Raw genomic sequence first — 25,741 nt, 5'->3', positions numbered from 1 at the left:
TTCAGGAACTCCTTCTAGCGAGAATATTTTGGGGACTTTTTGGAGAAGCATGTTCTTCTTTTTCTTCTTCTGTGGTAAGGAAAGTGGTCCAGTGAAAAATGACTCGACCCCTAGCAGCTATGTAGAGCAGAGGTGGGGAAGCTATAGCCCTCTAAATGTTGCTGCACTGTGACTTCTATAACCGCTGGCCATTGGCTATGCTGGCTAGGGCTGATGGGATTTGGACTCCAACAACATCTTGAAGGCCACAGGCCATCTCTGCTGCATAGAATCACAGTCTGCACAAACAGTTACATAAGAGGAAGTCAACTCCACTCAAAGTCTTTGGTGTCACATGGAAACAGAACATCAGTGACACACACAAATATATATATATATATATATATATATATATATATATATATATATATATATATATTGGTTTCGTAGATTTTCACGGGTACAGGAATGCAGGTTTTGGTGTCCTCGGGTGTCTTCCCGTGTAAAAGTTGGGGTGTCTAGGCGACGTTTCGACGAGGTCTCACTCGTCATCTTCAGGCTGGTGCACCAGCCTGAAGATGACGAGTGAGACCTCGTCGAAACGTCGCCTAGACACCCCAACTTTTACACGGGAAGACACCCGAGGACACCAAAACCTGCATATATATATATATATATATATATATATATATATATGCTTTCGTAGATTTTCACGGGTACAGGAATGCAGGTTTTGGTGTCCTCGGGTGTCTTCCCGTGTAAAGGTTGGGGTGTCTAGGCGACGTTTCGACGAGGTCTCACTCGTCATCTTCAGGCTGGTGCTTTCGGCTTCTTGTTACTGGACCAGAGCAGGATCTCAGTGTTTGAGTTCCTATAAATACTGTTGAGGGGGTGTGGTGTATAGCCTCCAATGTTCTGGGCAGAGAGGAAGTTCCCAGGCTAGTGTGCCTTTTCTTCTTTTGTTCCTTAATTACTTGAGGGATATCTTGAGTGATTTCTTGAGTGATATCCTGAGTACCACTTAGGTGGGTCATTAGGTGTGGATTAGTTGCTAAAGTCTTTGTGTCTTGACCTCTTGAACTTTGTGAAGAGTTTTTCTGAGAAGATGGCTGTACTGCACTTAGTTGTGCTCTGGCTTGGCTTCGTGTATAGGGGCGAGCTGTGGTTTTGTGGCCTGTGTCAGCCAGATCTGTGTAGGGATTGCAGGGGGGTGCAGCATCCCTGGGCATCAGAGAAGTATTCCAGGATATTGTGTATTAATGGCTCTTCTATGTGGATGTTTGTAACGTGAAGAAACCCCTTATCAGCTGCAGTTAAGATACTCCCTTTTCACTCCACCCCATATGTCAGAGACAGCCAACATGGTGTCCTCCAGATGTTGTGAACTGCAACTCCTTTCATCCCTGATGATTGTCTGTGCTGCCTGGTGCTGATGGGATTTGGGAGTTCAAAAACATCTGGAGGTTACCATGTTAGCTACCCCTGCCACATGTGGTTTGGTTCAGCCATTAAGTTGAGCCATTTAACCTGATTAAGAAGCAAAGCTCTCCCTTTTAACTGTGCCCAAGCCTCTAGTGTGGGAGGCATATATTTTGCTCCGGAGTCATTGCTGGACACAGTTGCATGAATTATATATAGATGGAATTATTGTGTGCTGTGAATGAGAGTTATTTTGCAGAGGAGCTTTCCTTTGGGTAGGGCTTGGGCTGTATGATATTCATATAATTCTCACAAGTATTGAAACAATTTGAGCTTTGAACAATCAGTTGTTTGGTATCCACAAACAAATGCCCACCTGTGGTTGTATGGAACATTTCATTCCTGCTTTTTCAGCAAGCTAATTTCAGCTGCTAAATCATCTCAAAAAGCTCTCCTTACAGTCATGGTCTAGATGACTGACATACAAAGAAAAGTGTGAGTAGCCTGACAAATTAATATCGTGCACAGCAAGGGAACTCTGAATGATGCAGACAGTATCTGTTGTATGTAAGACAAAACACAACCACTAACAAACACAGAATGTCTTGCTGATTAAGGGAAACAAACTTGTTATCTTTTATAAGGAACTGTCCTTTCAAGGATCTAAAGAAGATACTGTTTCCCTTCCTTCTCTTCCTGCTGTTTCCTGCTGCAAACAAGTTAGGAAATTAAGGAGTAGACTAAGTCAACAGTGCTTAGGGAAATGTCTTTGCACCCTTTGATTTCCTATTGTTCCACCAGAAAATGCTAAGAAGATCTCCAGGAAACAATGTAGATAGTAGCACATAGTTTCCTCCCACCTAAAGGCAATCATGTTGACAAATACAAATAATTCATCTTGCAAAGTGTGAATTACACATTCCTTAAAAATGTGTGGGGTAATATGTTCCTGCCTACCAAGTTTACAAGAACTAAATTCAATGCCATACATGAACATTTCTAGTTCAGAATTTTAAAAAACACACACAAAAGAACCAGCAATGTTTGTAGCATAGAAGCACTGGTAAAATATGTGTTGCTCCAAAGGTCTAAAATCAGTAAGCTGCTTTCTATGGATATTTGCTAAACAGGATGCTTGAGGCATCCCTCCAAATATTTTGGAATGGCAAAAAGTTCAAGTATTGGATATCAGAATGGACAATAGAGAGTGGTGTACTATGCTCCTAGCAGACCACAAGAACAACAGAATATTGTAGCACCTTAGGCAGCCAAGATGGAGAATTCAAAATTACAATTATTATGTAGACAGCATTGGAGGAAGTAGTTTGATGATTAAATTCATAGATTTCCTATATGTTGACAGTTTCATTGTTTGGACTATATACAAAGAAGTGGAACAAAGTCCCATTATTGTTTTTATTTTATGAAAGCGCTTTAAATGTCAGAGCAGCAAGAGGGTGGGGTGCATAATCCTTTACCTGTTGACCATTTCCCTCTGTTTTCAGCTCAGGGGAAAGGAGATGGGTACCCACTGTCACTCTGTGGGGAGAAAGCAGCTTGAGAGGCAATTTTGAGTGGAACACTGATCATCTGGAACAGGTTAATCTCCTCTCCCTTCTCCACTCAAAACTGCAGCCTCCCGAGGCTGCTTTTCAGTAGCAAAAACATTGAGGGGTGTGCAGTAAATCTATCAGCATGTACTGTGTGGTTTACCCATGAGGCTGTTTACTAACAATAATTTGCCAGAAACCTGGAGGCAGTATTGTAGAACTGTCACTGTGAATGTACACACATTCATTTCTCTCTGTCCCATCATGATTTCCAGGACAGCCAGTTTTTTGCTTGCTTTGTAGCAATTAATGTGGCAAAGGGAGAAAAGTTAGCATTAAACAGATCGAGGCAGCTGTCCCAGGCAGCCGATTTTGGGATTCATGAAATGACAGCCAACTGCATTGGCTTTTGTATTTTTTACTGCCACAGAGGAGGCGAGGCACAAAATAACTTTTCCAGCCTTGAGGACCATGCACATTGGCTTGGAGAGCTTTGCCATTTGGTGCTCTTTCTCATGCAGCAAAATGTCTCAGGCAGAGTCCTGGCAAAGAACCCAGAATAGATGCACCCCTATATAAATAAATAGTTCCCAGCAATGCAGCCAGCACAAGAGCAACAGATATGTGTATGACTGCCATGAGTATCTCTTAAATAGTTCCCATGACATCACTGGTAATGAGTAAAAGATTGGCCACCCCTGATACTTGGAGTAGTTTTGCTTTGACATTTTACTTCCCATGAGCATTCAGGCATATTTTATTATACTTATACCCCACAATCCTCCTAAAAATATTCAAAGCAGCTTACAATGAAACAATAAAAATATAATAAAACAAAAAATAAATAAATTACATGATAATATACTGTACATTACTCTCTCTCATATATATATAGATGATAGATAGATGATAGATAGATGATAGATAAATATGCAGTGTATTCTTCATATATCTATGAAGAAAATTAAAATCCTAAAAGAACCTTGCAAGACTATTTATTCCCACACAGCAATACACTGTCTTTCAAGAATAGACAGGTTTCCTCCTGTTCACGGTGAGGCTTCCCCCTCCCCCATCATGTCTGCACAGTTATTAGGCTACTGCTGTTGAATGAGAACTTGTGCCATGGTAACCCTATCAAGGGGGCAGCCTCTCCCATTACAATGGTCTGGTGATACTCTGGTGTCATGAAGTCATTGAAAGGTTTGTTATTGAGTTCACTGCAATTGAAATTCCATCTGGAGCTTTTACAGTTTGGCATTCTACTGTGGCACTCGCACCTAGAGCCACACAGAGGAGAGAAACATGTTGCTTCACAATAAGCCACGGAGGGGGCACGAGTATGCTTTTCTACCCCAAAGCCACTCTGAAACAATTTCATCTCTAGGCAACACAAGCTGCAGCTTCAGAGTTTTATGCTGCTTATAATCCCATTCGAGTTTGATGTGGCACACAGCTGAATGTAATTTCCTCATTTTCCTCCCTCAAATTAACCATTGTAGGTATAATTTTTGAATTACCCAGAGCTTTCTAAACACGTAAAGCATCTCAGGGTAGCAGAGGTTTCCACAGAGACCCCTGGAGTCCTGGCTGTTTCCTGATTCACAATGGTAAAAACTGTATAGTGTGCTCTGTGCCTACTTTTACTCTTTCATGTGCCAAAAGACTGACTAAATAATGAGACACCTTGGCACCTAAGCCCAATCTCAGCAAAATACCAAAAATGACAATTTCACAGATATATGAGTCCACATGCTCCCTCCGAACAATCCTCTTCTAAAATCATGATGGAATAAAACATAAATATGATGACTATAAATGAGGTCCTTGAACTATTTTTCCAGGGAAGTTCTGAAAAGGTGTCTAGACTTTTCTCACAAGATGTCCTTACGCCTTTGTTAGGGCATCAAGGGGTCTTTCTTATATTCTCAATTAGGTTTCATAGCACATAGTTATTTCCTCCTGCCTTCTGGCTGTGGTGTGAAAACATCACCACAACAGAGGCAGCCTTTCTGAGTTGATAGGATGCCATTCACAGCATCTCCAGGAGGCCTGCTTTGTATAAGGAAAGCCTCCTTAGGAGGAAAGGCTCCTTAGGATATGATTCTGGAGTGCCAAGAAGTCTGAACGTTGGAATAAGACTGTTTTTGAAGCTTACACCTTGAAGGCATGTATCAAGATGTGGCCAAAAATGGCCAAAAATGCCTACAGATGAGTGATGGTGTGGATGATCAGGTCTGAGTTCGAGACAAATTTCCCAGATCATTCTCCACCACATTTGTTTCTAATGCAGCTTTCTCAAGGGACATGGTGGTCCCACATGCCAAAAGGGTAGAGGAAAGTACCTTTGCATCTCAGAATCAGCATAAACAACTGAAGAAAAGAAGTCATGATATTTTGTGCAGGCAAGGATGGGCTAAGACAATTAAAAAGGGAAGAGGCAAGGAAGGAGTCCAGCGTACCTATATGCAGTGGTGGCACCAGGAAAAAAATTATGAGGAGGCCCAGGAGCGGCAACAATTATATCTAGGTGGGCAAACTGTGCCTCACATGTTAAGAAATTTGAAAGAAAAATAACACTATATGTTAATGACTAGAGTCTTGCAATGAAGAGCAAGTGGGAGAGTACTTCTAGATGCGAGGTATTATTAAGGAGATCAATAGTCCTTTGGGAGATAAGGACTAAGAGCTCAGTTATAGAAGGAATATCATGGACTGGATAACTTAGAAGGAGGCCTCTGCTAAATTTTCAATTAGGTTTTCATTGTTATGCCTTCTGGTGGGGGTGTAGAAGTGCCTCCCTTGACAGAAGGTTCCAGAGGATGTGTGAGGAGTTTCCCATTTTAGTTCTGTTTCAATATTTTGTGTAGTATACTAAAATACCTAGGACTTGTTTTGCTTTGGAGTCAAAGCATAGCATGATCCAGAAGTTACTTTGTTTTTGTCCAATGAGCCATGTTGTCTCAGACCCATTCTGCCTGCATTTGGCCTACTCACTCCAACAACTACCATGATACTTTAATACAGAATCAACTAAGAGTAACTATTAGTTATGTGTCAGACATGTAGTATTTTGTTAACAATTCAGGCAGCTATGCAAGCAAGATGAGGGAACGTTGGTGTGAGACCTGAAAATGCAATGAGCGGATTCTGAATGTATGCCTTGGCATATGTTCCATAATTCCATTGTAATTGACTATGGGAATTAATAATCCACCGTCTCCAAAAAGAAAATTCAATTTCAGATTTATTAGTACTCGAGGTAAACTACACACAGCCATGTATCTCTTATATTAATACAGGTTGCAGATAGACACCAGACTCAAAGCTCTAGACATCACATGCCCTCCTTGGAGGTGATCCAAGATCTCTTGCTCCTGGACAGGGATTTTTGCCAATGCTAAATTGCTCTTACTGTCATGGATTCTGGGCTTCTGCTTTTAAAAAAACACTTCAGATTTCTCCAAATAGAGAAGGGGGGAAATGACCCCTTTGAATCCTGCCTAAGGCTAAGCCTCAACATGTCATAATTATATGCTATTAAAATGGTTCTCTGCTTCGTCTTCCTACTGGATCTTCTGAATCCAATCTCTACTGGTCAGAACACATAATACCATGGAAGCAGCTGTGTTCTCCTGAGGCACTGACTCACAATATTGGCTGTTCACAGCTAGATTTGTAATGCTACCACTCATCAAGCGATGTACTAAGCTGCCTTTAGTCTTGTTTTTCTTCTCTTCTCTCACACAGTACAGGGTAATAATGATCCTTAGTTTTAGACTAGGACTTTGAGTAAGACTAACTATACTGGTTTGTATCAAACCCTGACAGTCTAGCTGCCATCAAGGAAGCAAATCACGTGTGTCCTGCAGACTGATCCGCCTATACCATTAGGCAGAGTGAGATGGCTGCCTCATGTGGCAGATGTTGTGGAGATAACAGTAGCAGCCTCCATTAGTAGCCTCCTCTTGAGCTCCTCAGCCATTCTTTTATGTTGGAGGATAGAGTTGTGTGTCAGCAGCCCGTCCTGCATTCCCTAAGCTGTATGGTGGAGGAAACTGCCCCATTGTCAGAGTTAAAGTAAAGTTCAACTTAAATCAGGTAAGCTTCTGTGGATGGAGGAGATGCCATCCTACCTCAGGCAGCAAAATGTCTTGGGCCAAGCCTTCCAGCAGTGTTTCATATGACAAAAACAACAAAAGATTAATAATAATAATAATAATAATAATAATAATAATAATATGTTCTCCAGCACAAGCTCAGCCCTTAATCTGAATCATGTAGGCTGCCCTTCACTCAAACCATCATGTTGCTAGGTCTTCACACGTTTTGGCTTCCCAACGATAACTCCATTGGTCGAGTAATATATGATCAGGGACAGTGTCTGGAAAGGAAACTACTTTTATTCCATGAGGCTTTGAAATAAAGGGTGGTACTTCAAATAACAACCAAGTGGCAATTCTAGTATAAAGCTGGATATCACACACAAGGATCAAACTTGAGACCTTATGTAAACAAAGCATGTTCTCTACCACTGAACTATGAAACTCAAAAGACTACAAATAAACCAATTCTGCCTCCACACATTATGCAGGTGTCCAGTTTTGGACCATTCCACAATCCATCTTCATCTCTGAGTATATTTATGTATTGTTTGAAGCTTAAAAGATTACCATCCTGTCTTTTGTCCCCAAAACACCTACAAGGTAGCTTGCAACAAATTCAAATATATAAGCATGGCATAAAAAAGAAATACAAAATCAACTGAAAGGGAAACATTAGAAACAGTGGAGCAAAAATAAATACAATTTATCCATCATATTCAGCCACTGTGACGAAAATCAAAGAGCATTACCTCCCCGTCCCTGAAGAAAAAAAAGCAGTAGAAACTCAGCCAGGAATCTTACAGACCTAAACTCATTTGCTGGTTATGTAGGGCAGTCAGTCTCATCTTGAACAGAGTTCCCCACCAGAGTTTTTGTGCCACTCCACACCATACCCAGTGGAGGAATCTGGGCTTCAGGGCTTCAGAGGAATGCCTTTAAAAAGCCTAAAAGTATATGCATGTGCCTTAAGGCAGTGATGGGAAACCTATAGCCCTCCAGATGTTGTTGGTCTACACTTCCTATCATTCCTGACCATGAGCCATGCCACTGGATTTTGTAGTCCAACAACATCTGGAGGGCCAAAGGCTCCTCAGCCCTGCCTTAACATATTCTCAACCCAGATAATTTAGGGGCCAGAAGCCAAATGAATGTTGATGTTATTGATTCAAAAACTGGCATATTATTTGTGCGGTTCATGTCCATTCAAATCATTGAGTTGAAATTTTCAAGAACTCTTCAAAGACAGCTCCCATAAAGCATGTTGCAAAAATTCAGTCTGGCTGTGAATAAGGTGTGGATCAGGCCCATCCAACTTGTTCATTCAGGAGCAGCCCTGCATGCAACACCACCCCAAGCCATGAACTTGAGTGTGTAACCCTCCAAAGACAGGATGCACAGCCGATTCCAAGATAGCTCATATTGCCAGTCAACTGTGATTCTCCATGCCTGGGCTAGTTTTGGAGATTGTTCTTTACATTTGTTCCAGATTCAATGTATCCTTCCAGGAGAAATGCTGCGTGAATTAACAGCCCAGTTCTATTATTCTGTTTTAGCTAATGGACTGCAATCAAAATAAAGCTTGAAGTTCCGCTCTGAAATAATCTAATGCAGCATATTCATGGTATTGCACCTGTAATTAATGATATCCATGTTAGGGAGAGCTCCAAAGAAAATGTGAAAGTATTTGCAGTGGTGAGAAAGAAGCAGAGAAAAATTATTTGGAATGCACAAAGAATGATGGAAATGTGAATAACCCAACAAAGTAAAGGTAAAGGTAAAGGTAAAGGTACCCCTGCCCGTACGGGCCAGTCTTGCCAGACTCTGGGGTTGTGCGCCCATCTCACTCAAGAGGCCAGGGGCCAGCGCTGTCCGAAGACACTTCCGGGTCACGTGGCCAGCGTGACATCGCTGCTCTGGCGAGCCAGAGCTGCACATGGAAACGCCGTTTACCTTCCCGCTAGAAAGCGGTCCCTATTTATCTACTTGCACCCGAGGGTGCTTTCGAACTGCTAGGTTGGCAGGCGCTGGGACCGAGCAACGGGAGCGCACCCCACCGCAGGGATTCAAACCGCCGACCTTTCGATCGGCAAGCCCTATACCCAACAAAGTAATGGAACATAAAAAGCAAAAGTAGTTGTATTGGTCCATCAGAGAGAGAAAATGCCACAGTTGGACCAACCAAAGGACCAACCAAAATGTTACAAAATAGCTTTCAAGCTTTCCAGAACTCTTTTATCAGGAAAGATGTTATATAAAACAGGGGCAGGGAGTGGGGAGAAGAGGGGAATTACGCATGCAAACACACCCACCCACCCTCATTTCTTCATACATACTTTATGTAGCATCTCGCCTGATGAAGAGTTCTGGAGAGCTTCAAATCCTGCTACTATTTTCTGCTAATGATAATGGTCACAATCTCACCACGATTTTACAATTAAGGCAAAACTTTGCACAAAATAAGAACTTGTCTTTTTTTTTTTAATGGAAGAGGAGAGCTGATCTTTTTCATGCCACATCTTAGAGAACCAAAAATCCATAGTTTTTCTCTACTACGGTGTATCTTTTTTGAAATGTGAACACAGCTGTTAACAGTACTGAATGGGCAGGTTTAAAATTACTTTTTAAAGGCATTACCATGTTTCCTGTATTATTTTTGATCCCCCTTGTTCCTAGAGTTTTGCCTGTTTTGAGTGTAACACACTGAGCTGATCTTTTAGGAAACTATTCACAGTAGCCCCTGATTTCCCTCCATAAGTGCTAATTTGGGGGGGGGGGTGTCTGCAAATCACCACACATTTATGCTGAAGGCTACAGATTACCTTGAAGTAAGCCCTCCAGAACTCTGTAGGGTTACCTCTCAGTGATCATGCTGATGATTCCGCTACAGGTAAAAAGGTAAAGGTAAAGGACCCCTGGATGGTTAAGTCTAGTCAAAGGTGACTATGGAATGCGGGGCTCAACTTGCTTCAGGCCGAGGGAGCTGGCGATGTCCACAGGTAGCTATCCAGGTCATGTGGCCAGCATGACTAAACCACTTCTGGTGCATGGTACAGCATGAAGAATGCCAGAGCGCATGGAAACGCTGTTTACTTTCCTGCCACAGCAATACCTATTTACTCGTGCTGGTATGCTTTCGAAATGCTAGGTTGGCAGAAGCCGGGACAGAGCAATGGGAGCTCACCCCATCGCGTGGATTTGAACTGCTGACCTTCTGATTGGCAAGTCCAAGAAGCTCATTGGTTTAGAGTTTAGACCACAGCACCACCCGCATCCCATGATTCAGCTATATCTTCTATTGAACTTCCAGGAATTTAATTATAAAAAGCTGAACTCTGAAATTAAGAGCTCATAGTAAAACCTGGCTTAATTTGGATATTAAATATATATATATTCCCAGTGTTGAGACAATCAAACCTGCTTCCAGAGGGGAAGCTCCAATGCTTATCAATAATTGCTCTTCTTCCATTGTAAGCTACAAGGAGCACTGCTGCTGCATTTCCACACTATTGATGGTATTGTGCTTTGTTCTGTTCACATCAGTGGGGGTAACATACTGTAGCTGCTCTGGGTGGCACAATTTGAAGCTCAGCATACACTCCCACTAAGCCTTGTGGTGGGTGCCATTTTATGTCCCTGTTTTGTTAAACTGATCTTTTAATTAGTGATAAAATGCTTTCCAGCTATACTTTTTCTAAAAATGTAGTGGCATTGGGCTATAACTTCAGAATGCTATAATGTAAAATTTTGAAGTATGGTATTTTAGTGCTGAAACACTATAATACTTCATTAAAAATAAAAGTGATGGGGAGAGGGAACCTTTTCTAGTCAGCACCATTTTACGCATTATTAACATTATAGAACTATGGTGTTATAGCACTATCCCCTTTTATTAAATAATTTTATAGCTTTGTTTTGTTTTTTAGTACTAGTTAAAATAAATAAATGAGGCCATAAAATAGTTCCCACCACAAAGGTTATAATGAAAGTGTGTTGAGAGATTCACTTTCCGGACATGACAATGCCCATGTCAACCCCTGGTCCATGAAAAGAAGGGAGAATAGTGCTGAAAAGTTCATTCAGAGAAATCAACAAAAAGTGCAAGACAACAATCACTAGATGATGGTGTCCTTTGGAAGCTCCAAAAATGGAGTGAACACAGCCTGGCAATGGCACACACCACAATAACTACTGTGGAAGAAGCCCAAGGAGGAAGCAAACAGAAGAGTTGCAGTCAAAACTTGACCCTTTGCACCTCAAAACTCTGGTTGTTTTGCAGCTGAAAGAGCTCAAAGTCTTTCAAGCAGTTGGTCCCCATTTATTTCTATAGAAATGTGCATCTGCATTGTCCTTATATAACCCAGTTTATCAACTTGTCTGTTTTTCTTTCTGGAAAAAAAAATAGCAAGGCAAAAGAAAAGGAGGAGAAATTCTATCAGTGCATAAAATGCTCCAGGCACATCTTCATCTGGAAAAATAATAAGGAATGAAAGGAACGTGTAAGTAGAGTGCTTATGAACAACAGTAAAAAAGTGGCAATGAAAGAGTACATTTAAAATACTTCTGAATCATTTAGGTGAATCACAAGAACAGCAGCAAATTGCTTTGGAAGCCCACATTTTAACGTGCAAAGGCATCTGTATCATTTATTTCATCTTTATGGGTGGAATCAACAGCAATAATAATACGTAATACTTGTCTAGTGCATTCAGGTGCTCAAAACACTTCACATGCATTATCCGTCTGTAAAGTTCTCTAATAACCCCATAAGAAAAAGCAGTATTACTGTCTCCCATATTGCAGATGGAGGGACTGAGGCCGAATGTGTGCTGCAACCCCTGTCCTGCTTGAGGCACTCAAAGGTTTTATATCAGGCCAAGCTGCTCTTGCCCCCACATTCTGGGGACTTGGGGACAATGCCATGTAGGCAGCAGAAAGCTAACCATGAGTACAAGCAGGGCTTTTTCAGTGAGTACCGCCATCTCTTTTTTGCCACCCACGGCAACCATTTTGTGCTGGCACTTTCAGCAAGTAGAGTAGTGGAACCTCATCTTTTACAAAAAAAGAGAGCACTGAGTACATATGTATGGATGTTTGTGTGTGTGCATGCATGTACTTCACACCCACCAGCAGCCCAGCTCTTGCTTACTGCTGGTGCCTTTCTGGATTCAGGCTTGCCCCACCACACAAATTAAGATCCCAACCCTGTTATTCGTGTTAGCTAATGCAGTACACAGAAAGCACAGAGCAAAGTGTCCCTCAAAAATAGCCTAGCGCAGAAAACAAAGGTATGAGTTCAGTGGGTAGAGCATGAGACTCCTAATCTCAGGACTTTGGGTTCGAGCCGTGGGATCACATTCATCCAGTGCTTTACCAACTGCACTGGCTCCCTACATGGCCTAGGGCCCACATACCTACGGGACTGTCTCTCCTGGTATGCCCCGCGGAGGACCTTAAGGTCCACAAATGACAACACTTTGGAGGTCCCAAGTCACAAGGTGGTTAGATTGGTCTCAACTAGGGCCAGGGCCGTTTCAGTACTGGCCCCGACTTGGTGGAACGCTCTGTCACAAGAGACTAGGCCCTGCGGGACTTGACATCTTTCCGCAGGGCCTGCAAGACAGAGCTGTTCTGCCTGGCCTTTGGTTTGGATCCAGACTGACCCTTATGTTTCCCTCCCCTTACGGTTTTGGCCTATGGGCTTCTTCTAAAATGAGGCTGCATTTTAAATTGCATTTTAACCTGTATTTTAAATTGGTCCCCCCCATTATGTTTTTATTGTAATTTTACTGGTGTTAGCCGCCCTGAGCTCAGCTTTGGACGGGGAGGGTGGGGTATAAATAAAATTTGTTGTTGTTATGCAAAAGGGTTCCTGTACTGAAGACAGTTGGACTAGATGACCTGTGTGGTCCCTTCCAACTGCTGTATGAGTCAGGAAGCCCATGAAATAGCAAAGCCCATGCAAACAGCAGAAACATCTGTGCATTTGTAGCCTGAGTTCTACAAACCATTTCCTGCCCACATTTCTGGTTGTCATCCCTTCACAGGAGTACCTTTATTTGGAAAGGCATAGGGAATGATGAGGACATCAGGTTAGTGGTGGACTTAGATGAGTCGGGCTTGTATTCTGGAGAAGGGTTTGGCCTTGGCTTGCATTGAGGGCAGTGAGAATGCCATACTGGGAGTTCATTTTCTAGACCCTCTCAATTCTGAGCCCGCCTGTTTCCCTGTTAAATAGAAGGGTGAGCCCCCACCCACCCTGGACTCTACATAAAACAAGATCTGCATGTGTGCTTCCGAAGAGGGTTGAGTCATTTTTCTTCATTAATGAAGCACATTCCTTCCCCAGCTAATCATTGTTCCTTCCTCCTTTAATCTCTGTTTTTGCCCATCAAAGAGAAAGTAGGCTCAGAGCGAAGTCAGTTAGAGGCGATAATAGATTTACTGGCAAGATGTCTATGAGGAAAGAATTGCTTTCCTAATACAAGCAAGGTCTTTCATCTGTAAGAGAATATGTACCTTGACAAAATATATGGACACTGACAAAAGTGTTTTTAGTGGGAAAACAGATGTCAAAACAGCCTATCTAACCTCTGCTCTGGGCTGCCTATCCTCCATTAAGTGCAGGTCAAGGATAATCAGCCATAATTGCGAGGGCAGCCAATGAGAGAAAGGAGACTAGTGATGCAGTGCCATGTCATTTCTACCAATGAAGGCGAGAGTGAGGAGCAGCTGAAAGAAAGTGATTTGTCTCTTTAGGCATAGAGAGACTCTTTCCCTTTGCCACGCTGAAATCATATGAAAGCAGGCAGCTGTCCAAACTACAAGAATTCACTTTTTATTTTAGGTCTTCTGGGAGATTGGCAGGAACCACCTTATCTTATGTCAACAGTAAAGCCTCTTATAATGAGCAACAGGAAGGATATATCTAGCAGAAACAGTTGATTCTACTAGTAATCATTAAAATTTCAAAGTTGGGCAACACAAGTTGGGCAAATTAATCACTATCTTCTATTGAACATATCTACCCTACAGTATTAAACTGCTTGAATGCCATGACTGTCCCAATGGCTTCTGGAAATTATGGTTCTTGTCCTAGTACTTTCAAGAACAACATCTGGACATCACCAAGTTGGCTTGAGGAGTCAGAAGGGGGTCTCCTGGTTGTGACTTATCAGCCATGTATGGATAACGCAACACGGACTCATTATTATGTTATGAAAGCAAGTGTATAAATAAATGTGGAAGGCAGTTAAGCCAAAATCTGGTGGGTGCTCCAGATATCTTTGCCAAAAGAAAGCCTTTCAAAAACGATTCATAAAACCCAGACTACTGTTGAGAGGTTCTAAAAAGAACACAGAGCTCTCTGGCCTTGACTAAAGCATTCTTATCAACTTATTAGAACACACTGTTATTTAGGGATATGAGCAGGAACGGCTGATCACTGTATCATGTGCGTAACAAATTCTTTTAATCAGCCATCCAATGGCGCAAGCTGTACATTCAGATAATGAGGATGACAGATGCACAAGTTCACAAAATAATGTGAACCAATGTGAGCTCACTTATGCTTTGTACAGGATGATCAAAGTACCATACAGCTTGGAACACTCAAAGCATCATCCGGCTAGGAACGTCACATGTTATCAAGGTGAAAAACATGACTTTCAATTAAGTGGGGGAGAGCTCACACAAGAGGTAGGATTTGTTCCCTCACCTCCAATTATGGTGTCTGATTACCTCTCTTCCTTAGCCAATGTGTTCCAGAACGAATAAAGTGCCTACTGAAGTGAAATCTCCTTAACTGAAGGAGGGGAGTTTAACAAATGTTTTAGAATTATTTAAATAGGATGTAATTTTTTAGCCCTACTGACTGAATGTGCCCAAACTCATTTGAATCTAAATACTATTCTAGCCTAACTGCTTTGTAGATCACAGTTTTTTTATAATAGAAATAATGCATCAGTACTGTACAAGAGGGATGCGGGTGGTGCTGTGGGTTAAACCACAGAGCCTAGGACTTGCCGATCAGAAGGTTGGCGGTTCAAATCCCCGCGACGGGGTGAGCTCCCGTTGCTCAGTCCATGCTTCTGCCCACCTAGCAGTTCGAAAGCAAATCAAAGTGCAAGTAGATAAATAGGTACCACTCCAGTGGGAAGGTAAATGGTGTTTCCGTGCGCTGCTCTGGTCCGCCAAAAGCGGCTTAGTCATGCTGGCCACATGACCCGGAAGCTGTACGTCGGCTTCCTCGGCCAATAAAGCGAGATGAGCGCCGCAACCCCAGAGTCGGCCAGAGTCAGGGGTCCCTTTACCTTACTGTACAAGAAGAGGTTGCTTCAGGTGCTTAGGCCCATAGCTCACTCTGTTCTTCATACTTCATACACAGCTTCATAACTGTGACCAGAGAATCTGTGAAGTGTGTAAAATTGTTTTACAGTCCAAAGGTGCTTGGGCGTTGAAGGGTGGTTAGCTGAACTGAAGCTCACATGCTTTTATGAACAGAGCTTGTGGTCCCTGCATCAGTGTAAGAAAGAGAATGCCTATTTTTACAACAAGCAAGCCCTCACATTGCTTAACCCTTAAAAAAGAAAGAAAACTAAATTGAAATTACGTTTAAAATACAGGCAACAAAAAGGAAGATCACCACATAGCATTATAACAAGATCACTAATTAAAGGAAAAAGGAAACTCGTTGACTACATTTCTGAGCATATCATGAGAAAGCTTATGGGGCGATTAGAGTAAAACTGCCTAAGGGAAAAGAAAAGCTCAGTGAGAGCATTGGGATGTGTTAACTATATACTGTAGTTAACTATCATAGACAGAAATATATAAGCACAAGCACACACATCCGTATTTGATTGAACTCTGATCAGATGCTTGAAGGGAAATAAATGGAAAGCATGGGGCAACAACACCCCTCTTTCTTAAAAAAATAGATTTCTTGTTTCTTTGCTCTTGCTGAATGAGTTAACACACAACCATGCTTGCCAGTTTATTTGCCTCAAATTGATCAAACATGGTCAAAAGCATTATAAAGATGGAGGGGAGGGGAGGAGAAACATGAGTGGTATCTTGTTGTTGTTTAGTCATTTAATCGTGTCTGACTCTTCGTGATCCCATGGACCAGAGCACACCAGGCACTCCTGTCTTCCATTGCCTCCTGCAGTTTGGTCAAACTCATGTTAGTACCTTCAAGAACACTGTCCATGGAGTTTTCTTGGCAGGGATACTGGAGTGGCTTGCTGGTTCCTGCTCCAGGTGGATCGTGTTTAGTCAAAATTCTCCACTATGACCTGTCCATCTTGGGTGTCCCTGCACAGCATAGCTCATAGCTTCTCTGAGTTATTCAAGCCCCTTCACCACGACAAGGCAGTGATCTGTGAAGGAGGAGTGGTATCCTACTAGGTTTTATTCATCACAGACTCACTGAAATGACTTCAGTTAGGCCTAGTCATTTTAGTGGATCTACTATGAGCAAAATTTAGCAGAATACTACCCCATATGCCAATGTGCCAGCTTATCTTTTCATCTCAATCCACATCATCATACTCACCTTTTAAAAACTCCCCACATTTTTTCAACTCCTCCCTCTCCACTACCATTTAAACTCAGCCTGTTGTGATGGCTCATTTATCTTCCCCTGCCACAAAAGCATCCATGGTTTGGTCACCTCAATCAGTATTAATAAAAGTAGATAATTCCTGGCATATAACATGGGATCCTTGTGCTGCTTTTCTGCTTTTTATTGAATAGCCTCATTCACATGTCATGGTAAACTGTAGTTAATGGTTTCCAGTAATCCTGCCTCTCTGGGCAGTTTAACTCCTAACCACTACACACACAAGAATTAAATCACGATCCTGGCTCAGCATTACATCTGAACCAGAGCTCATGGTTTGTTTCACTCCCAAAAAATCATGGTCTGTACCCAAAGCTGTTTCTTGGCTTTCTGATCATCTTATGGCAACTGCATATTAAAACATGTGCACTAACTTCATTATAAAATGTGTGTACTCAGTTAGAAGCACCATCAGTCAGAAGGGGGTGGATGGTAAAGGAATAAGAGTTTGCAATGAAAGGAGTCAATCTGCATGCTGAAAGGTTTGCCTCAAAGAAAGGATGTTTACCTAGGGCCCTACAAAGTGGGGATGTCCTTTGAAATGATAACAAAGACTCTTGACACTATCACAGTTCAAAAGCTCTCTTTGAAGTATCTCAAATGCAATCATGCTAAGTAGAAGGGAGTCAAAAGCTTGTATACTGCCAAAAAATAGAATGAGTTTTTAAGGATGATTCCATGGTGTTAAGATGCTAATGCAGACACCTGGGTGTAAACAGCAAAGGGTGTGGATTAGGACTTAACTGGAAATTTCAGAGCGGGCGGGGGGGGGGGGCTATATCCAAATTAAAAATAAATATTTAGTGCAAATGTAATGCTCTGCTTGGGTAAGAGTTCTGTGTGAGTCAAAGCTTGCATTCTCTTCAATCAGAAAGTGGTTGAAGCATCACTATTGCCGTTTTATGTCACCAACATGCAGCTACTTGTGCTTCTGACTCAGCACTGTGGCTCAAACCTGGGGGCATGAAGAGTATTTCTTAGAAAAGGCAGATTTTTTCCCTTTACCTTTCCTGAACATGGAAAGCAACCTGTGCAGGGTTCATAGACCCTGTGGCGATTCCATAAACTTTGTTGGTCATGTAGACTCCGACTTAAGCGCTCTGTCTATAGCAGTGGCGTAGCATGGGTTGTCAGCACCCAGGGCAAGGCAAGTAATTTGCGCCCCCTAACCCATGGATTTGCGCCCCCTAACCCATGGATTTGCGCCCCCTAACCCGTGGATTTGTGCCCCCTAACCCTAACCCCCAGATGTTGCGCCCGGTGCGGCCGGCCCCCCCTGCACCCCCCACGCTATGCCACTGGTCTATAGCAGTTGCAGTGAACATAGCACATTCAAACCACTACATCAGAGCTATGTCAATAAACCTAATATACACAATATCAACTTTTGCAACAAATTTGTAAAGTTAATATTACCTTGTCCCCACATTCTGAATTTGAGGTTCAGAAATGGCTTGAGAGAGGGAATTTGAACCAGGGACTTCTCAGCTCACACTTTACCACTCACTTTAGCTGTCAAAAAGATCAACTGTGTGTTAACATTTCATTTCAGCAGTTCTTAGAAGGGTATTTTAGCATTACATTTCAATGTCCATCAACACAGGCACTACTTAATTAGTGCACGGTTTTCCAAAGGAGGCATCCTAGTTGTTCTGAAACAATGACTTTCAAGGGAAGACCCTTGGGAATGGGCCGTATCTCAGTGACACAGCATCTACTTTGCATGCAGAAGTTCCCAAGTTCAAGCCCTGGTGTCTCCTGGTGGGGCAGGGAGAGATCCAGTCTGAAATCCTGGTTAGACGCTGCCAGTCACTGCAGAAAATACTGAGTTGGGTGGACTAATAATGGTTTGACTCAGTTTAGTGCTACTTAAGGAGTTGCATTAAACTGAGTCAAACCATTATTTAAACCAGACCAAGGCATCATGAAGTCCCTGTGCCATAGGCAATGCGATGCTGACCAAATAATGCAGCTTGCCAGAGAATTCAGGAGTACATTGTGCCTGACCGATTTAAACATTACCTTTTGCAACTAAGGCTGCAGACAGCCCTTCATTCCATCTTCACAACGTTTCCCTGTTAATTCCCACCTTATATTTGAGCTTTCACATAACATAAAAGTCATTCCCAGAAATATGGCAGAATATAGCACAAGTTTAGCGCTCATTTCTGCGTTACTTACTTAGGAAAAATCAGTTTGCAAATCACATGGAAATGAGTGCTAATCTTGCACTATATTCTGCTATATTTCCAAAAGTGAATTTATGCTGTGTGAAAGCTAAAATATAATGCAGAAATTAACTGTTGAGGAAACACTGGGGAAATGGAATAAAGGGCCTAAATGGAAATGAAAAGTCCATTTATTCAATGTGTTTTCAGCTCTCAAGGCTGGGAGCGCATGGTGCTCATTTACCTTTGCTCCATGTTTCTAGGCTCAGGTCCCGGCTTTCCAAGTTCTGTTTTGTTTTTGTCCTGGCACTTTCCCCAGGAAAACCCATGTTTTACTTCTGAATTGGCGCTAACAGCAATCTGCAGAAATCCCAATTGTCATTTGCTCTGATTCAGTGGTAAAACATAGGTTTTCTGGGGAATGCGCCAGGACAACAAACAAACAAACAATGCTCAGACATGGACCTGAACAGCCCAGACTTGTGCCTAGAAACATGGAGCAAATGTACGGTAAGTGTGGATGAGCCCTTAGTGGCAGGCAGTGTTACAAAATGAAGGTTGGAATTACTGGCTCCCCATCACTCACTCTCTTTTCAGCATGGCTCCAGGGACACTAGTTCTTGAGCAAGGCCGTGGAGGAGTCCATGAAGCCTGCAAGATGCTTTCAGCACTGAAAACCTCCAAAATAAAACTGGCTTCTTGGAACATTTGCTCACATCTATCGCTTTGTATTTCTAGCTGGAATTTTAAATGTCTGGTCTATGCTTTTCTTATGGATATCTCTTAATACTTCAAGAGTTTCCAAAGAAAACCATGAGTCAGAGACGAATCTTGTTGCAGCATGTGGAGTTCAGGTTGTTGCCTTTTTTGTAATGCTTTGGCAGTGAGCTCTTTGTGGGAAATGGTGTGTAGTCAAAGAAACTGACAAGATACGAAAAGAACAAAGGATACATAAATCACTTAGGACTCCACCCCCACACCACCATTGCTCTGGAATTCCTGGAACATGAGATCAGCACTTCCCAATATTCGGCCTGGTAGACAAAGTAGAATGTCTTTTAAAGTATTCTAATGTTGTCCTTTCTCCTCAAAACAGTGCTGTATAATACTCTTGAAAACTTCTGAGGATTAGAGAATAGGTTTATTGGTGTATGACTCATGTTAGCTGCTATCACAGTTTACTCCTACTTCAGTTTACTCTAAGGATGAGCAGAAACTGATGACTTTGTTTTGGTGTGTCTTTCATTGGTTATCTAAGGGGAAGTGAGTTGGATTCAACCATTATCAGTTAGTTAAACATTTCACAACTCATTACCATGCTTAAGTAGTTTCACTGGAAACTTGGTAGGTAAAGGTAAAGGATCCCTGGACGGTTAAGTCCAGTCAAAGGTGACTATGGGTTGTGGCGCTCATCTTGCTTTCAGGCCGAGGGAACCCACGTTTGTCCACAGACAGCTTTCTGGGTCATGTGGCGGGCATGACTAAACCACTTCTGGTGCAACAGAACACCGTGACAGAAACCAGAGCGCATGAAAACACCGTTTACCTTCCTGCCGCAGCAGTATCTATTTATCTACTTGCACTGGCATGCTTTTGAACCGCTAGGTTGGCAGGAGCTGGGACAGAGCAATGAGAGCTCATCCCCATCACAGGGAACCGTCCATTCATAAAACACAGTGTTCATTCATAAAGCAGTAACATAAATCTCCATTGCTATATATTGGGTGTATATTTCAGCGGTTGAACATACAAGTTTATGGCCATGCTGTAGTGTAGTGCTTATGTGACTGTGAATAAAAGGTGGCTGGGCTCATTGTCACGGGGTTTGGGGGGGGAAGAGGTGACAAAACTGATTTCCAATAAGTGCCTCCCCTTTATTTCCATAACAAGTCCTTGAGTCTGTACTCTGAATGGTGACACCAGAAACCTAGAAGGTGCAGGGCTTATCAAGTCCAACCCCTGCACAGTCTAATCAGGGCTGACCTTAAGGCAATTGGAGCAATTGGGCCAAATTGGGCCCTGTGGGCTGCTCCTAAAGGCACCAGGGCCATCTAGATGGATTTTATATATAACTATAAGATTTTGCAGACTTTGGTGGTGAACTGGGGCCCTACAAAAAAAAAAAAATCAAGTTGGGCCCCACTGCTTCAAATTCGGCCCCACTGGCTAGCCCTGAGTCTAATAGTTGCTGGGTCTGAGTTGCCCTGCCCTTGCATGAAGTCTTGGGTTTCCAAGGTTGGGAGAGGAGAGACTGCAGCACTAGGGAGTGGGCAGGCTGGTAAGGCCCCCTAGATTTAGAGGCCCAAGTTGTCCTGCCCTCACACAGGGGTGAATGAAGGTGTCGTGACACCCGGGGCGGGGCATCACTATGTAGCACGCATATGCATGCTTGCAGATGCATGCACTGTACTTAGCGACCCCGCACACACACTGTACATAGTGGTATGCCACCGACGCTGAAACCGGCGCCATATGGAAGGTGCCAGGATGCTCTGCTCATGGTTGCAGCGGTGAATGGAGGATCCTCTGCAGCCGTGAACACAGGATCCCGGGACCATCTGTATGGTGCTGGAGTAGCGCCAGCAGCAAACCACTATGTACAGCGCATGTGTGGCGTTGTTATGTACAGCACATGCATGCGATGCCACACATGCGCTGTACATAGCCGTTTGCTGCTGGTGCTGGGATCCTCTGCGCGCAGCTGCAGCCGCGAACAGAGGATCCTCCACATGCAGCTGTAGCAGCGCAATGTCTGCTCATGCCGCTGTGGCGGGGCCTCTCCTTTTCACCCCCGCAGACATGGAATGCACTGCCCCCTGACCCCCTGTTATGATGCCACTGCCCTAACATGAAGTATTGGGTTTGCAATTTGGGGAGAGGGGAGACTGCGGCAATGGGGAGAGGGCAGGCTGGTGAGGCCCCCTAGATTTAGAGGCCCTAGGCTTCAGCCTACTTAGCCTATACATAAATCCGGTACTGATCTTACTGGCCACTAATAAACAGAAAATGCTAGCTTAAGATGGATTTTTTTTGGTCAAAATCAGCAATAAAGCCTTACATTTTAAAAGATTTGGGGAATAATCCTTGATGGAGTAATATTGTAATATAAACAAATCATTAGTTTTCAGTTTGGAGGCCAGGAGTCTGATAGCATTCGCAAAAGGTTAAATAGCAGATATTTATTTATTTATCACATATCTATCCCAGCTTTCCTCCAAGGAGTTCAAGGTGGCATACAGGGTCCGTCCCCCCTCCTTATTTTATCTTCACAACAATCCTGTGAAATATCTTAGGCTGAGAGAGACTGTGGCTGGCCCAAGGACACTCAGTGAGCTTCATGGCTGAGCAGGGGTAGGAACCCTGGTCTCCCATGTCCTAGTCTGTTTATAGGAGTAATATTTAAATACAGCTAAAAGGAAAATAAAAGAATCCACAAAATGGAGCAGGGTAGATGAATATTACTTTTCCCTTGGAACTGTGTCTTTTCCATTTGGGAGTGACAGCTAACTCTTGTGAATGCAGTTACCCCAACCTATTATCATTAAAATAAACTGAATAATTTTCAAGTAGAATATAGCAAATGCTTAAATGCCTTTCTGCTTTCTCCAATAATTTCATCACAATTTAAACATGACTTCTCACTGTGCACACATATTCCAAAAGTTTCCCTTTTGTCATTTGTCTTTCACAAACTAAAATTCACTTTCTCTCCTCTCTTGATCTTCATGGCCACCTCCAGCCCCATATAATGAGTGTCTTGAGGAACGGGCTGACTTTAGAAGACTCTCAAGGGGCGCCCTGATTAACAAATGGATAATGGGAATAAAATCTGTTAGATCTTGTCTTACAGCACTTAGAGGATTTCAAATCTCTCCACAAGCATCAATTAATCTTCTAACAACTTGCACGTAAAAGAATTATATGTCCATTTAAAAATGAACAAATGAATGTCAGATGTGATTGAGAGATTTCTCTAGATCCCTGCATGTTTTCCTTTTACTATCATTGATAGGCAGTTGCTGGGGTGGGGAAGGAAGGTTACAGCAAAGTCTATAGATGTCAGGAAGTTTATTCACACATGCCTAGGCCAGAGACAGCTCAATACATTTGCTGGTAGGAATTAAGGACAAGATGGTGCCTAAATACCACATATAGAATCCAACCTGTTTGGCAGGTGAATCTTTTTTCAACACTGATTACTGGGCAGTGTCTGTCACCACACCTGAGGGCAACCGACTAGCTTAATGGATACTAAGAATATAAGAGCCCTGCTGGATCTGGCCAAGGGCCCAACCAGAGCAGCAGACTAGATGCCCTTGGGAAGACTGTGAGCAGGACCTGAGCAGTAGAGTACCCTCACCTTCTGAGGTTTCCAGGAACTGGTGTTGAGAAGGGCACTGTCTCCAGCAGTGGAGGTAGACTATGGACCTTGTATCTAGCGAAATGCTTGAGGATAATTGGGATGAGGTCAATATGTGAGAGTCACAACTTCTGGATTAATGTGTGAATAAGATGTGGTCTACTTTGGAATTTTCATTCCTACGAACTTCTGTAAAGTGGTCCCTTGGTGCAGCTAGAAGAGACAGCTGTTACTGGAGAAGATTACAAATTGAAAGAGTATGGAGAGTGAAAAAGATCAAGTGACAGATTGGTTAAGTTGAGGACAACATTTAAGCTAGACAAAAAGTACAGATTTGCAGAACAGAACTCACAGTTTGAAAAGGAGTTATTAAGATCCAAGGTCAAAATATTATAAAAAATGTATTTATTACTTGAGTGGGAGACATTGGAAGAAACAGTAAAGTCTTCAGTGATAAGTTGCGCTAGGGATGTTGGACACACTATTGATTTTATATTATGGGAACAACTGTGGAAAGTAAATATAAGGTTCACAGCATGCTACACATTAAGAGAAAATTTTATGAAGATGCAGCATAGGTGGTATCTGACACCTATGTTTTCAACATAGCCACACACATAACAACAATAAAAAACCTCACAAAAATGGCTCTTTCCATGTATCTTTCCTGTATTTGCTGTTATCAGATTCTTATATTTACTACAGATGAAAACAAACAAGACAAAGTGTTGGGCAGTGCTATCACCTTTCCGTTATCAAGGAATCCAGAGCTTGCTGCATTCATCATGAGGCACCCCCATCCCCAAAGCTGGGTGGCACCAAGCCAGGTCCTGTAATCTGAGGTCTTGGCTCATAATTGGGAGCAGCCATCAAAAGCTTGGTGAAAGCCTCATATTTAAATGAGATCATTACATAAATTATGGTGTCCTCTCACACACAGCATGAATGTTCTTCTCCAGCTGTGTTTATATATGATTCCCACTAATTACAGCTGTTGTTGTCAGTATCAATTGATGATGTTATTTCCATCAGGCTACCTTTATGTTAGTATAGCACATGCTCTTCCAAACAATCACATCAACCATTATTTGGACAGTTGTTGTTGTTTTAAATGCTTCTTATACAATACTGAGCTTTTTTTTATTGCTTCAATCCCTTTGCATTTTGAAAAAGTCATTTTTATCTATTCAAAAGCATGGATGCCAAGTTTCTCTTCAGACTCGGGAGCTGATTTGTACTGCAGTTCTTTTTTGGTATAGTTTCATGGCTACCCCCAAAGAATTGTGGGAAACAATGTTTAGAAAAGAATATGAGAATTCTCTGTTGAGGACTCCCAACTTTCATTTACTGAACTAACGTAACTGGTTACCAAACTGTTACCAAGCCAGGTTTAATTCACAAAAATCTAAGTAGCTTGAGCCCAAGATACCTAAAAGACCACCTGATTCTTCATGCTCCTCCTCAGTCACGGAGGTCTTCTAAAGGGACACTGCTGGTGGTCCCTAATGTTGCTGAAGTTTAGCTGGTCAAAGCTTTTGTGTGTATAGGTGCTGCTCAGTAGAACTCCATTCCAATAAATGTTTGGCAGATGACACCCTTGCTTCTTTATAGATTCCTTTTAAAAACTCTGCTATTCTGACAGGCATTTCAAACCTGGGGTCCTTTCCCAACCAGCTCTTACTGGTGTATTTGATGTTTTTATTGTAATAGTGTATTTTTAGTCTGTACACCGCCTTGTGATATTTTATATGAAAGTGTAGTTTATGAATATTTCAAATAAGCAAATAAATAAATACATGGCCCTTGGGAGGAGAGTTCAGGGTAGATATGCACACAAATAAGCTACATTAGCAATGAAACAATCGTTACATTTTTAGATGTGCTTCAAAAGATCTTAGTTTTATGTTGTTTTCCTTTAACTGTGTTGTTTCTTCTGTGTATGTGCTAGGTAAACCACAGCAGCTTTGGAATCTTACTAATATTGCACAGTTACTAAGAATGACTATTGCAATTCTGTAATAAACCTAACGATATACTGTCCTTTATTGATGATTCTGCTTAAGGTACTAGCAGCCAACTTTCTTGTTTTGAGAGCCACACATTTTAGGAGCACAGGAGGCCGTTTGCATTTATTGACTGCAGAGAAGAAGCTTCTTGAATGCAGATAAATGAATTTCACACAATTCATTTCAGGTCTGATTATTTTATCTGTGTGTCTTCCATGCCAAGTGGGAACATTAGTCCTCTTTAAAAAATGATGGGGTACAATAAATGCTCTAGGCATTTGTTTTCTTGAAGTGAAGTAAAGGCAGAGGAGCATATGGTGAAATATATTTTTAATTACTTTTCAACAATGTTAAATGTCCCCCTACCATATTTTCATACTGAATGTTCTTCATCAAGCTTGCTAAACAGGCAACTGCTGAGGAGCCCACTGCTTTGCACAATAGCACATGAATGATTTTATGGGCAGGATTATATATAGCTATATGTCAGCGGTGTTTTGCTACGGGAGCTTTAGAACTTTGTTTACAATGCTG

The 25,741-nt window shown here is 42.2% G+C and overlaps 1 long non-coding RNA gene across 1 annotated transcript in view; it reads right to left on the bottom strand.

Annotated features, from left to right (window-relative positions):
• The window catches only part of LOC309373954, a 67,121-nt gene that overhangs the window by 18,330 nt on the left and 23,050 nt on the right, over positions 1-25,741 (bottom strand). The window lies entirely within an intron of this gene.

The sequence above is a fragment of the Podarcis melisellensis genome, assembly GCF_964234715.1.
Source record: "Podarcis melisellensis genome assembly, chromosome: 7".
NCBI classification, from domain to species: Eukaryota; Metazoa; Chordata; class Lepidosauria; order Squamata; family Lacertidae; genus Podarcis; species Podarcis melisellensis.
This window is presented reverse-complemented; position numbering and strand designations above follow the sequence as displayed.